The sequence below is a fragment of the Bubalus kerabau genome, chromosome 1 (assembly GCF_029407905.1).
Source record: "Bubalus kerabau isolate K-KA32 ecotype Philippines breed swamp buffalo chromosome 1, PCC_UOA_SB_1v2, whole genome shotgun sequence".
Taxonomy (NCBI): domain Eukaryota; kingdom Metazoa; phylum Chordata; class Mammalia; order Artiodactyla; family Bovidae; genus Bubalus; species Bubalus kerabau.
In genome coordinates this window covers 59,466,859-59,491,543 of record NC_073624.1, presented here as the reverse complement: position 1 = coordinate 59,491,543, position 24,685 = coordinate 59,466,859, and the positions used below count along the sequence as shown (strand labels likewise).

Sequence of the window (24,685 nt, the reverse complement as noted above, 5' to 3'; positions counted from 1 at the left end):
GTAAGAAAAGTAGGATCCAAACTAGTTCTGGAGAAAGTACGAATGAAAAGACACTCAACCTCTTTAATTATGAGGAAAACTGGAATTAAGTCAGTAAAGAGATGCCTTGAAAGAACTTGAAATAAAGGATGTAGTTACAAGGCTTTCAAAACATATGCACCTTTGTGTGATTTGAAGTTTCAATGCAGTATGTAATTTTCCAAGCATAAATCTCCAGACATAAAACAGATTAAGTAAAACATACTGCTAAATTAAGGAAAAGCAGTAATAAACTAACAGATTTCAGTTAGTAAAAACAGCTCATAACACTAGAATACTAAAAACCAATATCGTGTATGTATGGCTGAGTCCCTTTGTGGTCCACCTTTTTTTATATCACATTTTTAATCAGCTACACGCAAATACAAAATTTAAAGTTTAAAAAAAAAAATCAATACTGTAATCACTAACCATTTTTCCCAGATAGTTTTCCAGAATGTAACCCAACAGGGATGAGAAACACTGGGAAACAATGGCCAGAGTGCTTCTGGAGAGGCTTTCTTAAGGGAAAACTTCAAAAGGGGAGTTTGCTGGAGTTGCCTCTCCTCAGGCTCCAACCCTGAAAGTGGCCATAATGCCCAGAGCTGCAACCATGAGGTGACGATCATGAAAATGTTACATTAAAAGTTGACCAAAGCCACCTGCCTTGGCCAGGCTCGGTAATAACCTCTTGCTTGAGTTGTCTCACAATGGTAGGTCCCAATAAGAAATAGGGTGCTGCTGCTGAAAACTAATGGGGAGAATTCAGGAGGGCCAAAAGCAGGGAGGAGACGCCAGCCCATAATATGTCTTGAAGCAAAACTAACCTGGAAGAATTCAGGAAGGACCAAAACGAGGGAGGACTCAGGTTCAACCTCTGGGTCAGGAAGATCCTCTGGTGTAGGAAGTGGCAACCTGCTCTCCATATTCTTGCCTGGAAAATTCCCATGGACAGAGGAGCCTGGTGGGCTACAGTACATGGTATCACAGAGTCAGAAATGACTGAGCGACTAAGCACACACATACAAACTTATCGATCCTTACACACTGAAAAATATTGTCTATATTGGTTGGTTGGTTGACTTTTGGTGGCTTTTTTTTGGTTGGTCGCTTTTTAGTGGAAATAGACTTTGAAAAAAACATGTAATTTGATGAAAATGCCATACAAAGAACTAAATTATAGACAAAAGGACCTTCAATATCAACTTTCACATTACACTGACAAAGCTTAAAGTGGCAGAAATCATTATCAGCAGTCAAGCCCAGGTATTCCGACCCCTTTCATTGAATTTATTTGCACTCAATTCAAAGTACTGATTTATGTTTTAATTGTAGACAAAATGTGACTTTCTTAATGTGGGAGACCAGTATTCGATCCCTGGGTTGGGAAGATCCCCTGGAGAAGGGAAGGGCTACCCACTCCAGCATTCTTGCCTGGAGAATCCCATGGACAGAGAAGCCTGGTGGGCTACAGTCCATGGGGTCGCAAAAAGTCTGACACGACTGAGCATCTAACACAACAAAATGGGACTTTCTTCGTTTTAGACCCCAAACACCTGTGCGGAATGCTTTGAGAATTTACGTTATCGGTTTTTTTTAAATACCAGATGCGGACTTTGTTTTTCAAAAATCACCTTCCACACCTATGGTTTCAAAGACTAAGCCTGCCAAGCTTGTTGGCGTGCGAGTCCTTCCTCTAAGACCCCACACATCTCGTCTGCCGCACCGTCTCTGGGGAGAGCGCCGCGTGAAATGGCCCTGATCTTCCCAGGTTACTGTCTGGCTATACCTCACTGGGACACCAGAGGGCGCGCGGAGGGCTGGCACTTGTTTTTCTTTAAATTCTGAATCTAAGTCCGTGCAGAAAACAACAAAAGGCTAGGAACACAGCGGCCAGGAGACAAAGGGACGAAGGAAAAAAGCCGCATGCCCTGTTTTACTGGCGTGGAAATCTGCTTCCTCATCCACCCACCTCCCTCAAGGAACTACATATAAACAACTAACGCTGCAAAATAATGAAATCTTGGACTGACAAGGACAATCAGAGAAGGGATTACTCACCCTAGTTCTAAGAAAGACTATCACCAGGTGTGTGTTTGAGCCTTCTGCTTTGCCTCATATTAGGGACTACCGGCCCACTCCCCGCCCAAAATATTTCTTGTTTTTCTGCGTTCATGAATAATACACGCACATAGTAGAAAATTCAGGAAATACAGAAAAGAGAAAAAGAGATCAACAACATACTCTAACTTGGATACAATTACTTTGAACATTTTCACATATTCTTTTCCAAACTTTTTTCAATATTTGAAATGCATAGAAAAATAGTACTCCATCTAATTTTGTGCTGGCTTTCTTCTCTTTTATTATATCATCAACTTCATTTCTATCAATAAATTCTGATAACATAACCTTACTAATCTCATGAGTAAATCACAGAAGAATAAGGAATATAAGAAGGGCTACAGCTTTTTCCCCAAGATAGCACCTTGAATGTCAAACCCAAGTCGTGCATATGAGGCAAGAATTTTTGTTGCTTTGCATTTAGAAGAGGAAACAGGTAAAGACTAAAGCAAAGAAACAGAAACTATTTCATCCCACCCCAAATAATGAACTTGTCCTTCCCAGTTGTCTGAGGATGAGTCCAAAGGGCCAGGGGAGAGAGTGGGTCACCAAGACCCATGGTCCTGCAGGTGGAGCTAGTACATGCCTTAAGTTCAGACAGATCAATCTGCACAGCTACTAACCAGCAGGTCTGCAGGTGCCAGTCGGCCCGGGAAAAAGTCGGAAACAGCAAGCTCAGTGACCTTGAGTCTTGGGGCCAGGGCTAGCAGGTGTCTTCCTCAGAGATGGGAAAGGAAGCAGAGACCGGTCTGGGCAGATAACCACCAGGGAGGTGACGAAGATCCAATGCCCTGGAACAACCACCCCCACCCCTACTTTTAGACCTAATCACTCAGTCCTCAGATTCCTAGCATTAGTACAGCAAGGGAAAAAAGGCGGGGGTGGAAGCAGGCGGGGAGAGTGGTATTCTCAGTCCTGGAGCTCTCTGGACCTCTGTCTCCACGTGTGTAGAAGTGAAAGGGAAGAAAAGATCTAAGGTTCCTGCCAGTCCCTCAGAGTCTGTGATTTCTTACCATCCCCAACTGTGCACATAAATGACAGATGAAGATGGTCCCTGCCTCCTGCAACCCAAAAGCAGCAGCCCTTCTCTTCCCAGGTGCTACAAGTGGTAAAGAATCTGCCTGCGAATGCAGGAGATACAAGACACACAGGTTCAATCCCTTGTTCAGGAAGATCCCCTGGAGTAGGAAATGGCAGCCCACTCCAGTGTTCTTGCCTGAAAAATTCCGAGGACAGCGGAGCCTAGAGGGCTACAGTCCATGGGGTTGCAAAAGAGTCAGACACGACTGAGCATGCATGTATATGTATATACGTATAAATCCCCAAACTCCTTCACAAGTTCTGTGCTTTAGCACTCAGTGTTTCTGCCTTGAAGAAGTGCTGGAAAACATTCCTCCTTTTCTTTCAAAGTTCATCATCCTTTGCATACCCAGCTAGTTTTTTTCCAGGTACCTGAGGCAGAGGTACTCCTCCCTTCGCTGTGATTCCATACTATTTTGCACATACTTCCATCACTTTCTACCTGTGTAACCATAGCCTTCCTATATCTGTTTCCTCATCTGTAAAAGGGAAGAGTTATTGTACCAAACTCAAAGAATTATAATAGGATTAAATGGTTCAGATCAGATCAGATCAGATCAGTTGCTCAGTCGTGTCCGACTCTTTGCGACCCCATGAATCTCAGCATGCCAGGCCTCCCTGTCCATCACCAACTCCCGCAGTTCACTGAGACTCATGTCCATTGAGTCAGTGATGCCATCCAGCCATCTCATCCTCTGTCGTCCCCTTCTCCTCCTGCCCCCAATCCCTCCCAGCATCAGGGTCTTTTCCAATGAGTCAACTCTTCACATGAAGTGGCCAAAGTACTGGAGTTTCAGCTTTAGCATCATTCCTTCCAAAGAAATCCCAGGGCTGATCTCCTTCAGAATGGACTGGTTGGATCTCCTTGCAGTCCAAGGGACTCTCAAGAGTCTTCTCCAACACCACAGTTCACAAGCATCAATTCTTTGGCGCTCAGCTTTCTTCACAGTCCAACTCTCACATCCATACATGACCACAGGAAAAACCATAGCCTTGACTAGATGAACATTTGTTGGCAAAGTAATGTCTCTGCTTTTGAATATGCTATCCAGGTTGGTCATAACTTTCCTTCCAAGGAGTAAGCGTCTTTTAATTTCATGGCTGCAGTCACCATCTGTAGTGATTTTGGAGCCCAGAAAAATAAAGTCTGACACAGTTTCCACTGTTTCCCCATCTATTTCCCATGAAGTTGTGGGACCAGATGCCATGACCTTTGTTTTCTGAATGTTGAGATTTAAGCCAACTTTTTCACTCTCCACTTTCATTTTCATCAAGAGGCTTTTTAGTTCCTCTTCACTTTCTGCTACAAGGGTGGTGTCATCTGCATATCTGAGGTGATTGATATTTCTCCTGGCAATCTTGATTCCAGCTTGTGTTTCTTCCAGTCCAGCGTTTCTCATGATGTACTCTGCATATAAGTTAAATAAATAGGGTGACAATATACAGCCTTGACGAACTCCTTTTCCTATTTGGAACCAGTCTGTTGTTCCATGTCCAGTTCTAACTGTTGCTTCCTGACCTGCATACAAATTTCTCAAGACGCAGATCAGGTGGTCTGGTATTCCCATCTCTTTAAGAATTTTCCACAGTTTATTGTGATCCACACAGTCAAAGGCTTTGGCATAGTCAATAAAGCAGAAATAGATGTTTTTTCTGGAACTCTCTTGCTTTTTTGATGATCCAGCAGATGTTGGCAATTTGATCTCTGGTTCCTCTGCCTTTTCTAAAACCAGGTTGCACATCAGGAAGTTCACGGTTCACGTATTGCTGAAGCCTAGCTTGGAGAATTTTGAGCATTTCTTTACTAGCATGTGAGATGAGTGCAATTGTGCAGTAGTTTGAGCATTCTTTGGCATTGCCTTTCTTTGGGATTGGAATGAAAACTGACCTTTTCCAGTCCTGTGGCCACTGCTGAGTTTTCCAAATTTGCTGGCATATTGAGTGCAGCACTTTCATAGCATCATCTTTCAGGATTTGGAATAGCTCAACTGGAATTCCATCACCTCCACTAGCTTTGTTCGTAGTGATGCTTTCTAAGGCCCACTTGACTTCACATTCCAGGATGTCTGGCTTTAGGTCAGTGATCACACCATCGTGATTATCTGGGTCGTGAAGATCTTTTTTGTACAGTTCGTCTGTGTATTCTTGCCACCTCTTCTTAATATCTTCTGCCTCTGTTAGGTCCATACCATTTCTGTCCATTGTCGAGCTCATCTTTGCATGAAATGTTCCTTTGGTATCTCCGATTTTCTTGAAGAGATCCCTAGTCTTTCCCATTCTGTTGTTTTCCTCTATTTCTTTGCATTGATCGCTGAAGAAGGCTTTCTTATCTCTTCTTGCTATTCTTTGGAACTCTGCATTCAGATGCTTATATTTTTCCTTTTCCCCTTTGCTTTTCACTTCTCTTCTTTTCACAGCTATTTGTAAGGCCTCCCCAGACAGCCATTTTGCTTTTTTGCATTTCTTTTCTATGGGAATGGTCTTGATCCCTGTCTCTGTACAATGAATGACACGAACCTCATTCCATAGTTCATCAGGCACTCTATCTATCAGACTTAGGCCCTTAAATCTATTTCTCACTTCCACTGTATAATCATAAGGGATTTGATTTAGGTCATACCTGAATGGTCTAGTGGTTTTCCCTACTTTCTTCAATTTAAGTCTGAATTTGGCAATAAGGAGTTCATGGTCTGAGCCACAGTCAGCTCCTGGTCTTGTTTTTGCTGACTGTATAGAGCTTCTCCATCTTTGGCTGCAAAGAATATAATCAATCTGATTTCAGTGTTGACCATCTGGTGATTAAATGGTTAACAGATGTAAAGCACTTAAAGCAGAGCCTACACTTATCAGGCCTTAAGAAGCATCCCTACAAACAAAGCTAGTGGAGGTGATGGAATTCCAATTGAGCTATTTCAAATCCTAAAAGATGATACTGTGAAAGTGCTGCACTCAATATGCCAGCAAATTTGGAAAACTCAGCAGTGGCCACAGGACTGGAAAAGGTCAGTTTTCATTCCAATCCCAAAGAAAGGCAATGCCAAAGAATGCTCAAACTACCGCACAATTGCACTCATCTCACACACTAGCAAAGTAATGCTCAAAATCCTCCAAGCCAGGCTTCAATAGTACATGAACCGAGAACTTCCAGATGTTCAAGCTGGTTTTAGAAAAGGCAGAGGAACCAGAGATCAAATTGCCAACATCCGCTGGATCATCGAAAAAAGCAAGAGAGTTCCAGAAAAACATCTATTTCTGCTTCATTGACTATGCCAAAGCCTTTGACTGTGTGGATCACAATAAACTGTGGAAGATTCTAAAAGAGATGGGAATACCAGACCACCTGACCTGCCTCTTGAGAAATCTGTATGCAGGTCAGGAAGCAACAGTTAGAACTAGACATGTAACAACAGACTGGTTCCAAATAGGAAAAGGAGTACTCAAGGCTGTATATTGTCACCCTGCTTATTTAACATATATGCAAAGTACATCGTGAGAAATGCTGGGCTGGAAGAAACACAAGCTGGAATCAAGATTGCCGGGAGAAATATCAATCACCTCAGATATGCAGATGACACCACCCTTATGGCAGAAAGTGAAGAGGAACTAAAAAGCTTCTTGATGAAAGTTAAAGAGGAGAGTGAAAAAGTTGACTTAAAACTCAGCATTCAGAAAATTAAGATCATGGCATCCGGTCCCATCATTTCATGGTAAATAGATGGAGAAACAGTAGAAACAGGGGCAAACTTTATTTTTGGGGGCTCTTAAACCACTGCAGATGGTGACTGCAGCCATGAAATAAAAAGACGCTTACTCCTTGGAAGGAAAGTTATGACCAACCTAGACAGCATATTAAAAGCAGAGACATTACTTTGCTAACGAAGGTCGTCTAGTCAAGGCTATGGTTTTTGCAGTAGTCATATATGGATGTGACAGTTGGACTATAAAGAAAGCTGAGTGCCAAATAATTGATGCTTTTGAACTGTGGTGTTGGAGAAGACTCTTGAGAATCCCTTGGACTGCAAGGAGACCTAACCAGTCCATCCTAAAGGAAATCAGTCCTGAATGTTCATTGGAAGGCCTGATGCTGAAGCTGAAACTCCAGTACTCTGCCCACCTGATGCAAAGAGCTGACTCATTTGAAAAGGCCCTGATTTGGGGAAAGATTGAAGGCAAAGAGAAGGGGAGGACAGAGGATGAGATGGTTGGATGACATCACTGACTCAATGGACATGAGTTTGAGAAAACTCCGGGAGTTGGTGATGGACAGGGAGGCTTGGCGTGCTGCAGTCCATGGGGTCGCAGTCGGACACGACTGAGCGACTGAGTAACTGAACTGAACACTTACCAGGTTCTCAATGAGCCTTGCCTATGCCTCCACCAGAGCACTTAAACTGTATTATAACTGTATCAGGGAGGGAGGAGGGAGGAGGGTTCAGGATGGGGAACACATGTATACCTGTGGCGGATTCATTTTGATATTTGGCAAAACTAATACAATTTTGTAAAGTTTAAAAACAAAATAAAAATTTAAAAAAATTGTAAAAAAAAAAAAATTTTAAGCAATCATGTTTTCAATGTATACATTGTGTTTCTTAATAATAGTATGACCAAGAAGTGTATCACATTAATTTTTCAGTGTAGTTTGTTGTTTAAAATAATATAATCATCCAAATATTATTACACTACTATTAACTAGGCTTCAATATCAGTGTTGATTTCATTGTGTTAAGTGTACACTTGTAATAAAATAGCTGCAAACCTTTAAAAAATAAAAATAAAAATACTGTGGTAAATAAAAAAAATTAAAAAAACAAAACAAAACTGTATCAGTCAAAAGGTCTACCTCCTGCATGACCTTAGTTCCTCAAGGTAGGATGTGAGTCTTATCCATACGGTTGTCCCCAGTGCCTAGCTCCATGCCTGGCACAAAGAATAAAGCAATAAGTGTTGGCTGTGCTTTTTAATATATATTTTTATTTATTTCACTGTGCTGCATCTTAGTTGCAGCATGCAAACTCATATTGAGACCTATGGGATCTTAGTTCCCCAACCAGGGATCAAACCCTGGGAGCGACCCTTAGTCACTGAACCATCAGGGACATCCCCATGGGTGTGTTTTTAATGAGAAGGAAAAGGCTGATTGAACTACAGGGGGCACACTTTTGTCTCTCAGTTTTAACTTTGGATTATTGGTTAAATAAATCAGGCCAGGAAAAAGTGAAGTACACTTTTTCTTCCCCTTAATAATCTAAACATGTACCCATCTAGGTCTGTCTTCCAGACCCAAACCATGAACATTTAACTTTGAATTTTAATGTTTAGGGAGGGTTAATTCTCATATTTGCATGGGAAGCTCAGTGATTTAATATATAAAAATAATGTTTCTGTGAATGAACGATTATAGAATCCAGAAGCTACTCAGAAGCAATTTAGACTCTTCTTTAATTGTGGGAAGGAGGCAGGGAAGAAGGAAGATTGAGCAGTGAGTTAGCCCAAGTTCTTATTTACATTATGCCCAAAAGTTGGGTTGAGAAAGTGAGCATAATAGAGAAAAAAGGGAAGAGACATGAGAAACCAGGTCATGCATGCTATGAAACAAAAAAGTTATTAAAAAGAATAAAAATACAAGACACTGACACCCATATATATCACACATATATGTTGCTATTTCCCAAGACATATTTCAGATACGATATATCTGATAAAAAGACTAGTAATCAGAATGTACAAAAAACTTTCAACAATTCTATAATAAAACAACCCAATTCTCAAATGGCCAAAGGCTTGGATACACAAATAAATCCATGAAAATATGCTCAGCACCATTAATTATGAGGGAAAGGCACATTAAAACTATAGTAAACAGAGGGTCAAGGAGGGTTGCATTAGGAACTTGAGTCTAACAAATGCAAACTATTATATATAGAATGGATAAACAACAGGTCCTATTGTATAGCACAAAGAACAATATTCAATATCCTGTATTAACAGAATGGAAAAGAATGTGAAAAAGAAAATAGATATATGTGTATATATATGTATAACTGAATTCCTTTGCTGGATACCAGAAACTAATACAACATTGCAAATCAACTATACTTCAATTTAAAAAAAAATTAACATCGGCATCACAAAAAAATTAACTACAGTGAGATCCCACGACACATCTATTGTCGTTGTTGCGAGTCACTCAGTTGTGTCCGACTCTTTGTGACCCCCATGGGCTGTAGCCTGGCAGGTTCCTCTGTCCGTGGGATTCTCCAGGCAAGAATACTGGAGTGGGTTGCCATTTCCTTCTCCAGGAGCACGTCTATTAGAAAGGCTCAAATAAAAAATATAATAGCAAGTGCTGGCAAAGATATGAGACAATAAGAACTCTCATATATTGTTGATAGAAATGCAAAATGTTACACCCACTTAGGAAAACACTTTGGTAGTTTCTTGTGAAGGTAAAACCCTAAGACTCAGCAGTCCCATCTAGGTATTGACCCAAGAGAAATGAATATGCATGTCCACACAAAAACCTGTACACTAATGTCTGTAATAGCTATTTTTATACTAGTTAAAAACTAGAAAAAATGCAAACGTCCATTAACTAGTGTGTATAAACAAACGTCCATACAATAGAACACTAGTCATCAATTTTAAAAAAACTACTGATACACACAACATAGATGACTCTCAAAAGCACAATGCTAAGTGAAAGAAGCTATATTCAAAAGGCTACAAACTGCACAGTTCCAGTAATATGACATTCTATAGAAATGAAAATCTGATCAGTGGTGCCTGGGACTGGAGGCAGAGGACTGACTGTAAAGGGCCATAAGGTGACTTTCTGATGAAAGTGATGGAAATTGCCCATAACTTGATTGTAGTGAAAATTCATAGAATGGTATGCCTAAAAAATGAATTGTTCTGTTTGTAAATTATACCTCAATAAATCCTAAAAATAATAAATAAATAGTAATGAATCAGAAAAACATCTGCTTTTGCTTTATTGACTACCCAAGGCCTTTGACTCTGTGGATCACAATAAACTGTGGAAAACTCTTCAAGAGATGGGAATACCAGACCACCTGACCTGCCTCCTGAAAAATCTGTATGCAGGTCAAGAAGCAACAGTTAGAACTAGATATGGAACAACAGACTGGTTCCAAATAGGAAAAGGAGTACATCAAGGTTGTATATTGTCATGCTGCTTATTTAACTTATATGCAGAGTACATCATGTGAAATGCTAGGCTGGATGAAGCACAAGCTGGAATCAAGATTTCCAGGAGAAATATCAATAACCTCAGATACACAGATGACATCACCCTGATGGCAGAAAGTGAAGAAGAACTAAAGAGCCTCTTGATGAAAGTGAAAGAGGAGAGTGAAAAGTTGAAACTCAACATTCAGAAAACTAAGATCATGGCATCCGGTCCCATCACTTCATGGCAAGTAGATGGGGAAACAGTGGAAACAGTGTCAGACTTTATTTTTTTGGGGTCCAAAATCACTGCAGATGGTGACTGAAGCCATGAAATTAAAAGACACTTGCTCTTTGGAAGGAAAGTTATGACCAACCTAGACAGCATATTAAAAAGCAGAGACATTACTTTGCCAACAAAGGTCCACGTAGTCAAAGCTATGGTTTTTCCAGTAGTCATGTATGGATGTGAGAGTTGGACTATAAAGAAAGCTGAGCACCGAAGAACTAATGCTTTTGAACTGTGGTGCTGCAGGAGACTCTTGAGAGTCCCTTGGACTGCAAGGAGATCCAACCAGTCCATCCTAAGGGAAATCATTCCTGAATATTCATTGGAAGGACTGATGCTGAAGCTGAAACTCCAATACTTTGGCCACCTGATGGGAAGAACTGACTCATTTGAAAAGACCCTGATGCTGGGAAAGATTGAAGGCAGGAGGAGAAGGGGAGGACACAGGATGAGATGGTTGGATGGCATCACCGACGTAAGGGACATGAGTTTGAGTAAACTCCGGGAGTTAGTGATGGACAGGGAGGCCTGGAGTCCATGGGGCTGCAAAGAGTCGGACATGACTGAGCAACTGAACTGAACTGAACTGAATGAATCAGAAGGCAAAGTTCTTATCACAGCCTAAGAGACTTTGTCTCACTCCCACTGGCCTTTCAGACTGTCTCTTCTGTGACCTTCCTCATGCTCCCTGGTCACGTCAGCCTTCTTTCAGCCCCTATGCTCACCACATTTCCTCAGTTCCTATAACCTCCACACATCCAGTTCCACCTACCAAGAAAGCTCTTTCTGCATCTTCTTCTTAAAAACTGTTACATTTGTAATTTTAATTTTTGTTGTTGTTGTCATTGTAGTTATTCTGTGTCTCCACTATTAAAATGGAAGCTCAGTGAGGTCAGGGTCTGTCTTTGTTCATCAGCATATCTCCTGCCCTCCACACTGTGCTGGTACAATGACCGGTACAACAAATATTCAACTATTACATTCAACTGCCTTCTGTATGTCTCAGTCTTAACACATCCCAAACTAAAATGCTTCTTATCCCCCAAAATACCGCTCTACTGGCAGAGTTGCCATGTTGCAGAATTCAAGGAACGATGGCCACAGAGTGTCCAAGGTGGCAAGAATACACAGAAGAACTGTACAGAAAAATCTTCATGACCAAGATAATCACGATGGTGTGATCACTCACCTAGAGTCAGACATCCTGGAATGTGAAGTCAAGTGGGCCTTAGAGAGCTTCACTATGAACAAAACTAGTGGGGGTGATGAAATTCCAGTTGAGCTATTTCAAATCCTGAAAGGGGATGATGGCCTGCCTTATTACCAGCTGTGCTCCTGACATTGGACTCTTCATATGGATAGTGTGCTTTGAAGTTGAGTGTTATTCTTCTTGACTTCAATTGATGGTAACTCTATTCTTTCATCAGGCCAAAAATGTTAGAAGTGTCTTTGATTCCTCTCTCACTCTCACACCTCACGGTAACTTTACCAGAAGATTGCATTGGCTCTACCTTCAAATTCTATCAGCTCTTTTCACATTCCCGACCACTCCCACCCCAGCCTCAACCACTATCATTACTGCAAGAGACCTCTTTGGTCTCCTTGCTGCTGCTTTTGTCCATGATCGTCTACTCGCAACTGAGGAGCTAAGACCCCTTTAAAACATAAAGGAGAAATTTTCCTGGTGGTCCAGTGGCTCAGATTCTGTGCTTGCAGTGCAGGGAGCCAGGTTCAATCCCTCATCAGGGAACTAGATCCTGCATGCTGCAAGTAAATATCCCATATGCCACAACTAAGACCTGGTGCAACCAAGTAAATATTAATTTTTTTAATTAAATAAGTTAAAAAAAAAAAAAAACCAGACCATGTCATTTCTCTGTTCAGAGCCCCATAATAGCTCCTTATTTCTCCTCAGAGTAAAAGCCAAAGTCTACAATGAACCTTAAGGTCCCACAGGCTTCCCAGATAGTTATGTAACTACACCTCTTACTTCGCTCAGGTCTGTTCAAATGTTACCTTCTTAAAATGAGGCTTGCTTTGACCATTCTATTTAACTTGCCACTCTCCAAACCCATTTACAGTGCCATTTTTTTATATTTGCTCTCTTGTCACCATCTAATGGGGTCGCAAAGAGTCGGACACGACTGAGCAACTGAACTTTTATTTATGATCATCATCATTTTTGGTCTGTCCTCCTTCTGTTAGAATATAAGCTCTACAAGAACAAACCTGTTCTTATTAATTAAAACCTTGTGCATCTAAAGGAATGTCGGGGATACTGGAGGCTCAATACTGAATGAATAACTGCAGTGTCTGCTAAGGAAGAGAGATTAGTAAATATTAGCATAGGAATAAGTGTGACATACAAAGTGATACAAGCTTTTCTCTCCATGACTCATATTTCTTTGTTAATATTCATATATGTGGAACTGTGCAGCAGGGTAAAAACTGCACAAGATTTGCAGTCAAGGTTTGAGTGATTCCTGGCCTCTCACCACTTCCTACCTGTATAACTACACAAGATTCTCTTATTGGAATAAAACACTCGCCGTGTGACCTCACGGGGTTTGTTGGGAAGATAAAATAAATGTGAATAGTTTTGCAAGCTATCCTAACAGTTTAGGAAAGCAATATTCAAAACTTTCAGTAACATCAATTGCCATCACACTGTTAACCTCCAGAGAGTTCTGTGCCGTCTGTACTGCCGGTTCGATTTTGACCTTTACTTTCTCCCAGTGCTGACACTGAGAAACTTCTGAGCTCCCTTACCCTGTTCAGGTTAGTTACCCTCGCTCTTCCTTTCCATTTTAGGAAGATGGACAGCAGGTGTTGAGTTCCCTGCTCCACGACCTCTGCTGACTCAGGCTGCTTCTTCCTGTCCCTAGGGAGGACAAGAGAGGCGCAGTACAACACATGGGTGGCTCCTGGCATAGCGTTAGCTGAGGTGGAGAGGATGGTGTCTTTTCTGAAGGGACAAAGATTAAGGCTCTTCTTCCACAGGGTGGAACCCCGCGCAAACAGTTCTGGAGACCTGGTTTCCCATTGCCCTGCAGCCCTCCAACTGAGAGATCTGAGGCAAGTCCCTTCAATCTTAACCGGAAAAGGACATCATCATAGTTATCACAGTGCCCTTTGACTTTGCAAGAGTTATTGGAGGGTCAGAAGTAGGAGGAGGCCCGGGGACACTGAGTTTTATTGAAGCTCTGGGTTTATTTAAGAGTGAAAGAAAGAAAAAAGTGCCAAAACAGGTTTCAGAAATTGTCATTTTTTTTAATGTGTTTAAGTCCAAAATCACTTTCATCAGATGGAAAACACCATGCAACTTGTGCTCTATAAAAATATACTAATTCACAGTACAAGGAATGTGTCTTAAGAGACGTAAATTTAAGTTCTATAATAAAAACTTTTAATCATGTCGGTTTGTAACTATATATTCGCTTATTTAGAGTTACCATCGGAAGTTTGTAGGTGAAGCCCTCTTGATTCTCCTGAGAACCGGGTTGGTCCTGTTTAAGAAAAGGCTCAGGATAATACAAATTAATGTTAGTGTTCTTTCCTAACCCTATGTTTAATCAATGGCACATCCTTGGTTTTGAATTATTTAAATGTATTATTATTTAACCATGTAAGTATTTGTCATTTCCGATTAAACTGGAGATGCCTCAGGAAAAAGACCTAAATACAAGAAAAATCAGCGAATGCAATTTCCTTTGGCCTACGTGAGTCCTTTTGTGTCTCAAAAGCTCACAAACTGTTTGAAGAGACACTGGACCATAGAACAACTCTGACTGCCCAGGACATCTGGCAACCATATGATATTCTTGAACTTCGACTAAAGAAAGAAAATATAAATTTGTGGAAGTAAAGCTCTGCTTCCTAAAACATTATAAATCAACTATATGCCAATAAAGTTAAAATTTAAAAAAAAAAAAAACACGCTGCTTCAACTCACGTATTCTTGGTGACTAAAAAACTAAATTATCAAAACAAAAACCTCCCACCAGAAACCTAAATCATCTGGAAAGCATGAAAAATTCCGGCAAACTATGTTCAACAATTCACCATCACTAAAACTTGAGGCTCATTTTGTTTCATTTATTCTAAATCATTTACTCTTCTCACTGAGAAAAGAGTCCAAGGCGCCCAGAACAGATGTGAGCAGCAATAGACCGACTGTTGGGGGTTTTCACATTTGCAGGTGGCTGGCAGAAGAGAGAGAAATATTACTTTAAAGGAACACTTGCGAGGTGCTTAAGAAGCAGCTCCTCGTTAGTATAGTGGTTAGTATCCCCGCCTGTCACGCGGGAGACCGGGGTTCAATTCCCCGACGGGGAGGTTGGTAATTCTTTTTTACTAACCACCACAAATATTTCCCATAGTTCAACTGCCCGACACAGCTAACAAATACAACATGCTGTTATCTTCTGTTAAGTGCGTCTTTTCAAAATGATAACTTTAAAGCTCACCGTGAAGTAAAAGCCAACACTGAAGGTAAACGCTTTATACTGTTTTCAGAAGGATTAAGAAGTAAATGTTTGGAGAACGCCCGCTGCTTGCTTCCAGCAACAAGCTAACACTGGCTGGCAAACGCCTGCGCAGTAGCGCCCCGCCAAATTCCAAATGGAGGTCACGAACTCGGCCTACGGAAACAGGAGAGGGTAGGGAGAGAGGGCCGAGGCTCCGCCCTTAACCAGGCGGGTTGGAACGGAAACCGCTTACAGAAAAAGGGGAAGGACCAGTTTCCTTTGACCTCGGAGACTCGACTAAACGAGAAACTCCATTCTCCCGCGTCTGTTAATCTCATCCTAGCCTAGGTAGAGGGCTAGCTATGAGGAAAATCTTGCAGCTAAAGGAATCAGTCTCCGATGGAGAAGCAAGGAAAGAATGGAAGGAAAGGCAAGGCGCTCCCGGAAGAGACGCCATTTTACCGGAGTCCTAAGAAACTGCGCGAACCACAGCCCAGCAGGACCTCGTGGCGCAACGGTAGCGCGTCTGACTCCAGATCAGAAGGCTGCGTGTTCGAATCACGTCGGGGTCATGGCCTTTTACTTTTAGGCCTTCTGGTTTCTATGAACTAGATGTATTCAAGCTAGATGTGTTCCCGCCATTTTCTGGAAGTGCCTTTCATTGCAGGATTAAATCTTCTTGTTCAAATGTTATCCCAGTAATCCTTAGTCTGCAAGAAGACAAAGATTACCTTAGTCTGCCAAAAGACAAGGATCACCTTAAAGGTGGTGGTTTTGGTCTTTTTTTTTCACTGTTGAGCCTTGTGAATTCTCTGTCATTGAACATTCATAATGCATAGTTATGTGGCTGTTACTGTTGTGCATTAGAGAGCATATTAGCTGATGGTGGTCCGTAACAGGGAACGTACAGTACATAAACCGTACGAGCTGTTTTTCCAAAAACAATTTTAGACCTGTTTCCCTTTGGAAAGCAAGTCCAACAAGGTACAATTTCTAACTCTGTGTAATAGTTGACATCAACATGTGCACGCTGTACAGTCTTACAGGTGAAACGGTGGCACACTAAAAAATGACTAACCGAAGACCCTGAACCTGGTGAATGACTCCAGATCCCTGTCTTCACTATCTTATATTAAAGGTTGAAACAAACTATTGAAAAAACTGCCTAGAAGCCGTTGGCCCTAAGTGATACCAATGCATCTTTTATCTTTTCATCAACTAATGCAAGTAGTAATAAATTAGGTACCACTTTCAACTATTAGTCTCATAGCAGGAAGCAAAGCTTACTCATTCACCTTTGTAAGTTCCAGGACTCTTGGTACTGAATAGTGCCTTAGAGGCATGTGTCAAATATTTGTTGTACAAAAAGTGAATGGCAAGACTATGAGAAATTATTAGTTTGGGGGGTTTTTTATTGGGTATATTCCATGCAAGTCCCTGAGTTTTCTTGCTCAATATTTTGAATATGGCAAATACTAATTTCTTACATTTCAGCCTATTCTAGCATTGGACATCATGTTTTTGTGTAGTTCTTTGCTTTCCTTTTTGGTTGGATTGCGATTAGATCATACATTTCAACAGATGTTTATGGACCACTGATACTGCAATGAACACTGAGGAAAAGATTACACCCAGTAAAAGTGTTTTTTTGAGCAGCAGACAAAAAGATACCTTAAGTAACCAAACACCATAATATATTAGCATGAGTGGCAAAAACAGAGTGGTGTGAGGGTGCTAAAATATGGACATTAGGTAGTTCAGAAAGTCTTCATAAAGGAAGATCTTGAAAAATAATGAAAGCTTCTATGTGACTTTAAGGCATTCCATCCAGTGGACATATGTGAATGCCTTCTATGAATCAAGCACTGTCACTTAATAACCCTGGGATCTGACGTCTTCCAACTATAAAAGCTGAGGTTTATATGTATTAGCTTCCTAGGGCTGCCACAGCAAAATACCACAGACTGGGTAGCTTTTAAACAACAGAAATTTATTTTCTGACAGTTCTGAAGGCTGGAAGTCCAAGATCAAAGTGACAGTACAGCTAGTTTCTTCTGAAGCCTGTCCTTCACTCATAGATGACCACTTTCTTGCTAGGTCTTTACATGGGCTTTCCTGCATACGTATACATCCTTAGTATCTCTGTATGTGTCCAAGTTTCCTCTTTCAGGACACCAATCAGATCGAATTAGGGCCCATTCGTGGCTTCATTTAACTGAATCACCTCTTAAAAGGCCTTACCTTGGAAATACAGCCACATTTTGAAGTACCAAGGGATTAGGGCTTCAATATATGAATGAAATCAGGGAACACAATTCAGCCCATAACGGAAGTAATGGTCATTTTCACCCCTGGCAACTTTGCATATGCAGCATAGTGAAGTCGCTCAGTCTTGTCCGACTCTTTGCGACCCTGTAGACTGTAGCCCACCAGGCTCCTCCGTCCATGGGATTCTCCAGGCAAGAATACTGGAGTGGGTTGCCATTTCAAGACGCTTAATCTTAGCTGGGACTAAGGATGGTATCTCATTTGTACAAAATCATACTCTTGTGAGGCAGACAGAGCAGTTTGTATTACCTTGTAAATCATTTTATTTGGCAGTCCCAGCAAACTAATACAACTTCTTTGGAGAACTACTATTAATAGTTATTCATTATTGCTGGAGAGGAAAAGAGAAGTAAAGCTGTAAAGGTAAACAGGAGTCAGCTCACCCAGGACCTTTTGTGCCATTCTAACTAATTTAGATTTTATTCTGCAAGCAATGAAGAGCTATTATTTAAGAATATGACAAGGTCAGCTATGGCTTTACAAAGAACGTGAAAAATAGCCTAGAACTGCTGTTGCTGGACCAGCATCCTGGAAACAAGTTGAAAACGTAAAATTTCAGGCCCCACTCCAGACTCACAGACTCAGAAAACTCTGTGGGTGGGCCTACCAACCTGAGTTTTAACCAGGCCTTCCTGGTTATTCTGATGCAAGCTAAAATAAAAGAATCACGGGCCTAAAGAGCAAGGCTGGACTGGAGGCCCCACTTACCTCACAGAGTTGTTAAGAGAGTCATAAGATAAAATACACAGGGCTTCCTTGGTGGCTCAGTGGTAAAGAACCTGCCCATCAATGCTGGAGATGTAGGTTTGATCCCTCATCCAGGAATATCCTACCTGCCGAGGAGCAACTAAGCCTGTGGCCACAACTACTGAGCCTTTTTGCCCTAGAGCCAGGAAACTGCAACTACTGAGCCCACGTGCCACAGATGCTGATGCCCACACACCCTACAACCTGTGCTCTGCAACAAAGAAGCCACCACAATGAAAAGCCTGTGCACTGCAACTACAGAGTAGCCCAACAACAAAAACCAGCACAGTCAAAAACAAAAAAATTTTTTTTAAATAAAATACATAAAAGTGTCTTCGATGTTGTAAAGTTAATATATATCATTGTTTAGTTGCTAAGTCGTGTCTGACTCTTTGGCAACCCCTTCATTAATATTTATATCATTAGTAATAGTTCTATAACTCTAAAATGGTCACTTTACAGGTTTTAGCTTCTTTCCCAAGGCTGAACATTTGTACTCTTTCACAATGGCCCATTTTACTGACTTGATGTCACTGTGAAATAACCCAAAATCGAACATGTCATTTAAACTTCTACAATCATTATATAGGAGTGATATAAGGAAAAAGGATCTGGAATACACAAATTGATATTTGAATTCTCAAATTCTGACACTTAATGGCTCTGTGATTTTGTTCTATTTCACTAACAACTTTCCAGTCTATCATGTATTCTTACAAATGGATTTATCCCCTAGTACAGAATGCTCTGAGCATTTTTCACCCATTTAATAAGATAGCTTTCACTTTTGAATTATTTTTAATCAGTTACTTAGGACTGATGTACTTGGAGGAACTGATAAAATGGAGCCTTTGGAAATGAAAGCTAAAAAACAGGTTGTGAATTCTGATAAGACAAGTGATTTTCCAATTTCCCATACTAATTCAAAGTAGTTATGCTTATAAATCATAAGTAGTTATGATTACAAAATAGAAAAGTAGTTATTATGAAATCATATGTGTTCACTGTAGAAATAGAGAAAAACATAAGAAAAATCATCTGTTCCCATCTCCTAGAAGAAACTACTATGAACATTCTGGTCTATACTCATTTAGTCCATTTAAATATACACATATCCATACACATCTCAGTTCTTCATAAAACTGAGATCTTACTCTAATATGGGTCTCTTTTTCTTTTCATATTTTATTTACAGCTGTGTTGTAAACATTCTCTCATATTCTTAGATAAATGTCATGTAGTATTTTATCATCTGCTCTGTTTCAGGTGACATCCTTAAATTCACAACCAAGTCCTATACAAAACAGGATAATGAAAAATAAAAAAGTCACCTGTATGTTAATAACATTAAGAACTCCAGAAAGGGAAATGAAGTGTTTCCAATTGTTTAAGGAAAAAAAATTGTAAGAGTTTTCTGACAAAGTAATTGCATAATTTTAAGTCTGTGGGTTCACATAGAAATATCTTTCCATTGTTTCCCGAAGCTTTGGGTTATTAGAGCTGTAACATTAAAAAAAAATTTTTTTTTAACCTACTACCTGTTTTGACATAAAAGATAATTTACATTTTTTTTTACATTGGATGAATGTAACACAAAAAAATCGAGTCTCATTTTTAAATTCAGAAATTTCACAGGAGATGACTGAAAGCATCAGGTCCTTGAGGAGAAAAGGCTGAGACCCAGAGTACAATTGGTAGAATTCACTCTGATAGGACACCACTTCAATTTAAACAAGAAAGATGCAAGAGAAAATGTGTGCAGACTTGACTGTCTGAAGTTGAGGCATTCCCCACAGATGGTTTTTATGTTCTCAATTATGAGGCAAGATCATCAGCTAGCTGAAAATGGGGACAGGTTGGAGGAAGGGATGTGAATAATTTGAGGAGAGAGGTGAAAGTATGAATGGTTAATCCAGAGAGTGTCAAGTGCTCCTGTGAGGTCTGAGGTCATGAATTAAAACCAGCTGGTGTATGATTTTTTTTGCCAGCAATCTTGGGCGCAAGCAATGAGAAAGTTTGTTCCAACAAGGTTCAGTCCAAGCAAGGCTCCAAGTTCCTCCAAGCAAGAAAGAGACACTGGAGTGAGAGAGTTGAAAATGTTTGCAAAAGAGTGATTGTAAGGATTGATCAAGGAATCTAAATCAGTTGAGTTGGAATGATTAAATGATGGCAGAAGCAGGAAAAATAGACTTTTTTTTAAGTATTGGGATTAATGAATTGGAGGTCAGCAAGAATATGACAAATGAGCTGAGTAAAAAGGGGCTACTTATTGACTATTGGGATACTTGAAATTGAGATTTACTGAGTTACTGATGACAGGGTTCAGAGTCGTACCACTGGAGTGGATGGATGAGATGGAGTAGAGGAACAAGTCATTGGAGATGAAGAGGTCAAAGACCTAAGAGGCTCAGTGTTGGTGTTACACGGGTCATGTTGAATTCACAAAATGCAGACAAAACCTAGTGCAAGAAGCAATGGTCTAATTTCTGAGGGAGACTGCCCAAGGGGTTGATAAATTTTAGCTGTAAAGATGATAAAGGGATCAGATGATATGAACTTCAAACGTTTTTGAAGGAGGAAAGAGAAATAGTGTGTAACAAGTAATTAGGAACAAAGGGGCCACACTCTGTAGCCCAACCTCTTGGCCTTAAGGTACACAGAGTATGAGAAAAATAAATAACCTATTGATAGCACCCTACTTCAGAGCTCTACAGCAGAGTTAAAAGCAAAATTACCTTAGTCACTAAAAACAGTAGTGCTGGGGATATACCTGGATGCATCTAGGCTAATTCCAAGTCTGAATTTGATAACTCACGGCTTTGGGGATGATGTAGAAAGGCAGTCTGACACCTTATGACATCAACCATATTTCCTGAGAAATGTAGAATCTGCAAATAACCTCCTGTTGATAGTACCCAGTGATAAGAAAAGGAGAGATAATTAATGAAAGGGAATGAAAACTATGTTTCGCTCAGAGAACATTGATTTCAGGCACCTAGAATGCAGTTCTTTCTGAATTATCTTTAATGTTGGCTTATAGGGTATAGATGGAGAAGGAAACGGCAACCCACTCCAGTATTCTTGCCTGGAGAATTTCATGGCCAGAGGAGCCTGGTGGTCCACAGTCCATGGGGTTGCAAGGAGTCGGACACGACTGAGTGACTAACACAACATAGGGTAAAGTATTGTCTATTTAAAAGAGCTTTCAGGTTTGATGCATGAGACAGGGTGCTCAGGGCTGGTACACTGGGATGACCCTGGGGGATGGGATGGAAGGAGGTGGAAAGGGGGTTCTGGATGGAGAACATATGTGCACCTGTGGCTGATTCATGTCAATGTTTGGCAAAAACCACTATACTATTGTCAAGTAATTAGCCTCCAATTAAAATAGATAATTTTTTTAAAAAAAAGAACTTTCAGAAGACATATAGATGGCCAACATACACATGAGAAAGTGTTCAGTATCATCTAATCACTGGGGCTTCTCAGGTGGCTCAGTGGTAAAGCATCCTCCTGCCAATGTAGGAGCCGAAAGAGATGCAGGTTCGGTCCCTGAGTCGGGAAAATACCCTGGACTAGGAAATGGGAACCCACTCCAGTATTCTTACCTGGAAAATTTCATGGACAGAGGAGCCTGGTGGGCTGAGGAGCCTGGTGGGCTGCAGTCCATGGGGTCACAGAAGAGTCGGTTGCAGCTGAGCACATACACATCACTAATCATTAGAGAAATACAAATCAAAACCACAGTGAGATAACACCTCACACCTATCAAAATGGCTGTTATCAAAAAGAAAAGTATTGGTGAGGACGTGATTAAAGGGAATCCTCGTGCACTATTGATAGGAATGTAAATAGATGCAGCCACCACGGAAACAGTATGCAGGTTCCACAAAAAATTAAAAATAGACCTACCATATGATCTAGCAATTCCACTACCTGAAAATAATGAAAAAAAATGCACCCCTATGTTTATTGCAGCATCATTCACAACACTGAAGATATGTAAGCAAACCAAGTGTCCATCCAAAGATGAATGGATAAAGAAAATGTGATATAAATTGATATAGACACAAATTCACACACAAACACACACACTCTCTCTCACAGGAATACTTAACCATAAAAAAGAATGAAATCTTGCCATTTATAGCAACATGGACGGACCTGGGAGGTATTATGCCAAGTGAAATGTTAGACAAAAACAAATACCATATATTTCACTTTTATGTGGAATCTGAAAAACAAAACAAAGGAATAAACAAAACAGAAACAGACTCTCAGATACAGAGAACTGGTGGTTGCCAGAGGGGAAGGCAATTAAGAGGTACAAACTCCCAACTATAAGATAAATCATGGGGGATGTAATGTGCACCTAAGTTAATAGTAAAAAATATTTTACCAACTTTGTACAGTGATCATTTCATAATGTATAAAAATATAGAATCATATGTTGTACACTTGAAATTAATAATATTGTATAGTAATCAAAAAATTAAATAAGACAACTTTCAGGTTCAACGGGTAATTTTTTTTCTTTTTTGGCTTGTGGTAAAATGTAGGATTAAACTGCATGGAAATTTTCTAGTACAAAGGCCCTATGGAAAAAAAGCAGAGTAGCATCCTGATAGCTCTCCCATATGGCTCTGTGATTCCATCATTGTATTTGCATACAATTTAGGTAGGTTTTTATTTTCACGTGTCAGTCAGTGATGCCGCCTCCTCTGAGAAAACACGTCAGGATCCACTAGCTACCAGAACCTGGAGACCTTTCTATAATCTACCCTCCTCAGATCAAATCTAGCCCTGGTAACTCTGACCCTTTCAGAGCAGCAAAACCTACCTTTTAAAAACTGTAAGTACAGTCAGGCCAAGAGCCAAACCCTACAACTAGTAAGGTAAAGACTTAACAGGATAATTTGCTAATTTGAGTAGGGTAGAATAAACCCATTAGTTGTGGCCTTGCAGAGATTATGCTCAGGACTTTTGCTCTGCACATTTTAACGTTAAGACTCTACGAAAAGAAATAACTGTGGGAGGGCACACCGCAGACTGTGTCATCCCACACTCGCTGACTACGTTTGTGGGGTTACCAGTCACTGCAAAATCATGATCGTTTGCCTGTCAGCTCAGTTCACCCTCTGAAAATAAAACACTCGTTTCTGTACTCGGCGATGACCATGGTGGTAGGGGTTGAGGTAACTTTTACACTGCGACCTAAAAATCTTCGAAACAACTTGCTAATTAAAGTACAATTTTGAATTTGCATTCCTGATCTTAATATTGCTCAAATATATGTAAATTTTAATAATTAGTAAAATTGTCTCTAGGTTAGAAATAATGTCTCCATTTCAACAAAATAAAATGGCTTGATTCATAGGAAACATTTTTGGTGAAGGTTCTTTAAATTTACAAGAACCATGCAGAAATCAGATAAACTTTCTTTTTAAAGGAGCTTATAAAGCATAGTCTGGAGGTCAGAATTTGGGAAATGATTAAGACAACCTAATTCTAAGGTCACCTTTCTTTTCTTGAAACATATATAAATTGGTAAGGTATACATGTATTTGTTATCAATGGTATTTGTTTTCAAGAAGACATTTTTATCTTAAATTTCTGAGACTCCACCAGGTTTTAACTTGGATCCTTAATATGGCTCTGATTAGTGTTTCCGGCCTAATTAAAATCACTAGGCTTCCCCTAAGATTAAAATCTAGAATGCACCTATCTATCTCAGTAATCTTAAATTGCCTATTAAGGCATTTCTAAATCATTTCATTTCGCTGCATTATTAAACATTTAGGTTTAAGTTATGGTTTAAGATACTCACGGGTGGAGGGATCCAACCCATAGATGGCTCTCAACAAAAATGCAGTTGAGCCCAAAGAGCTAAATGAAATTCTTTAGGAATGCCCCAACCTTCTTTAGGGTAAGTGGAAGTGCAGTATTTGGCAATACAATTTTGTCACAAATTCAACGGCAGGTTAAAGTGCCCTGTAGTCAAGGTCTGGTTTTTCCTAAATTTCAGGAACAAAAGAAGCGTTCGCAAGCAGGCAGGGATTGAACTCCCGCTCTCCCCCCTAGTAAATCAAATCGAGGAAGACGAGCGTCCACGAGCACGCCTCGCTTCTTTTCTTTCCCTTCAGGGCTAGCGTTTGGGGAGGAAAGGCTGCGGCTATTCTTCGTTGAACCAAGGTCCCGGGATTGAGCCAGGCCCAGCCCCCAGGTCCTCGCAGCTGCCCTGAAATTCGGCCCGTTAGCGGCGACTGACCCCGGAGAGAAAAACAGCTTCTCCAGCAGGGGGAGGGAGAGGAAACGGCGCACAAAAAGCAGTGCAACTTGTCCCTTACCGCCGTCTAAGGGTGGGGGAAAAGGAAACGCATACAAGCCACACTCAAGGGCTCCCGCCCGAGCGGCTTTTAAACTGCGTTTCCACCACCTCTCG

General features: G+C 40.5%; 1 long non-coding RNA gene and 2 other non-coding genes across 3 annotated transcripts; 2 read left to right on the top strand and 1 right to left on the bottom strand.

Moving 5' to 3' along the window:
• Positions 1-14,965: 14,965 nt before the first annotated feature.
• On the top strand, positions 14,966-15,037 carry TRNAD-GUC (transfer RNA aspartic acid (anticodon GUC)). Its single transcript has one exon. It is a non-coding gene; the product is annotated as a tRNA-Asp (tRNA).
• Positions 15,038-15,136: 99 nt separating this feature from the next.
• LOC129649303 (uncharacterized) lies at positions 15,137-24,636 on the bottom strand. The gene is made up of 4 exons (XR_008713078.1): positions 24,591-24,636; positions 22,408-22,477; positions 21,852-21,956; positions 15,137-15,878 (listed from the first exon to the last, which is right to left on the bottom strand). It is a non-coding gene; the product is annotated as an uncharacterized LOC129649303 (long non-coding RNA).
• Positions 15,669-15,740, top strand: TRNAW-CCA (transfer RNA tryptophan (anticodon CCA)). Its single transcript has one exon. It is a non-coding gene; the product is annotated as a tRNA-Trp (tRNA).
• Positions 24,637-24,685: the final 49 nt, after the last annotated feature.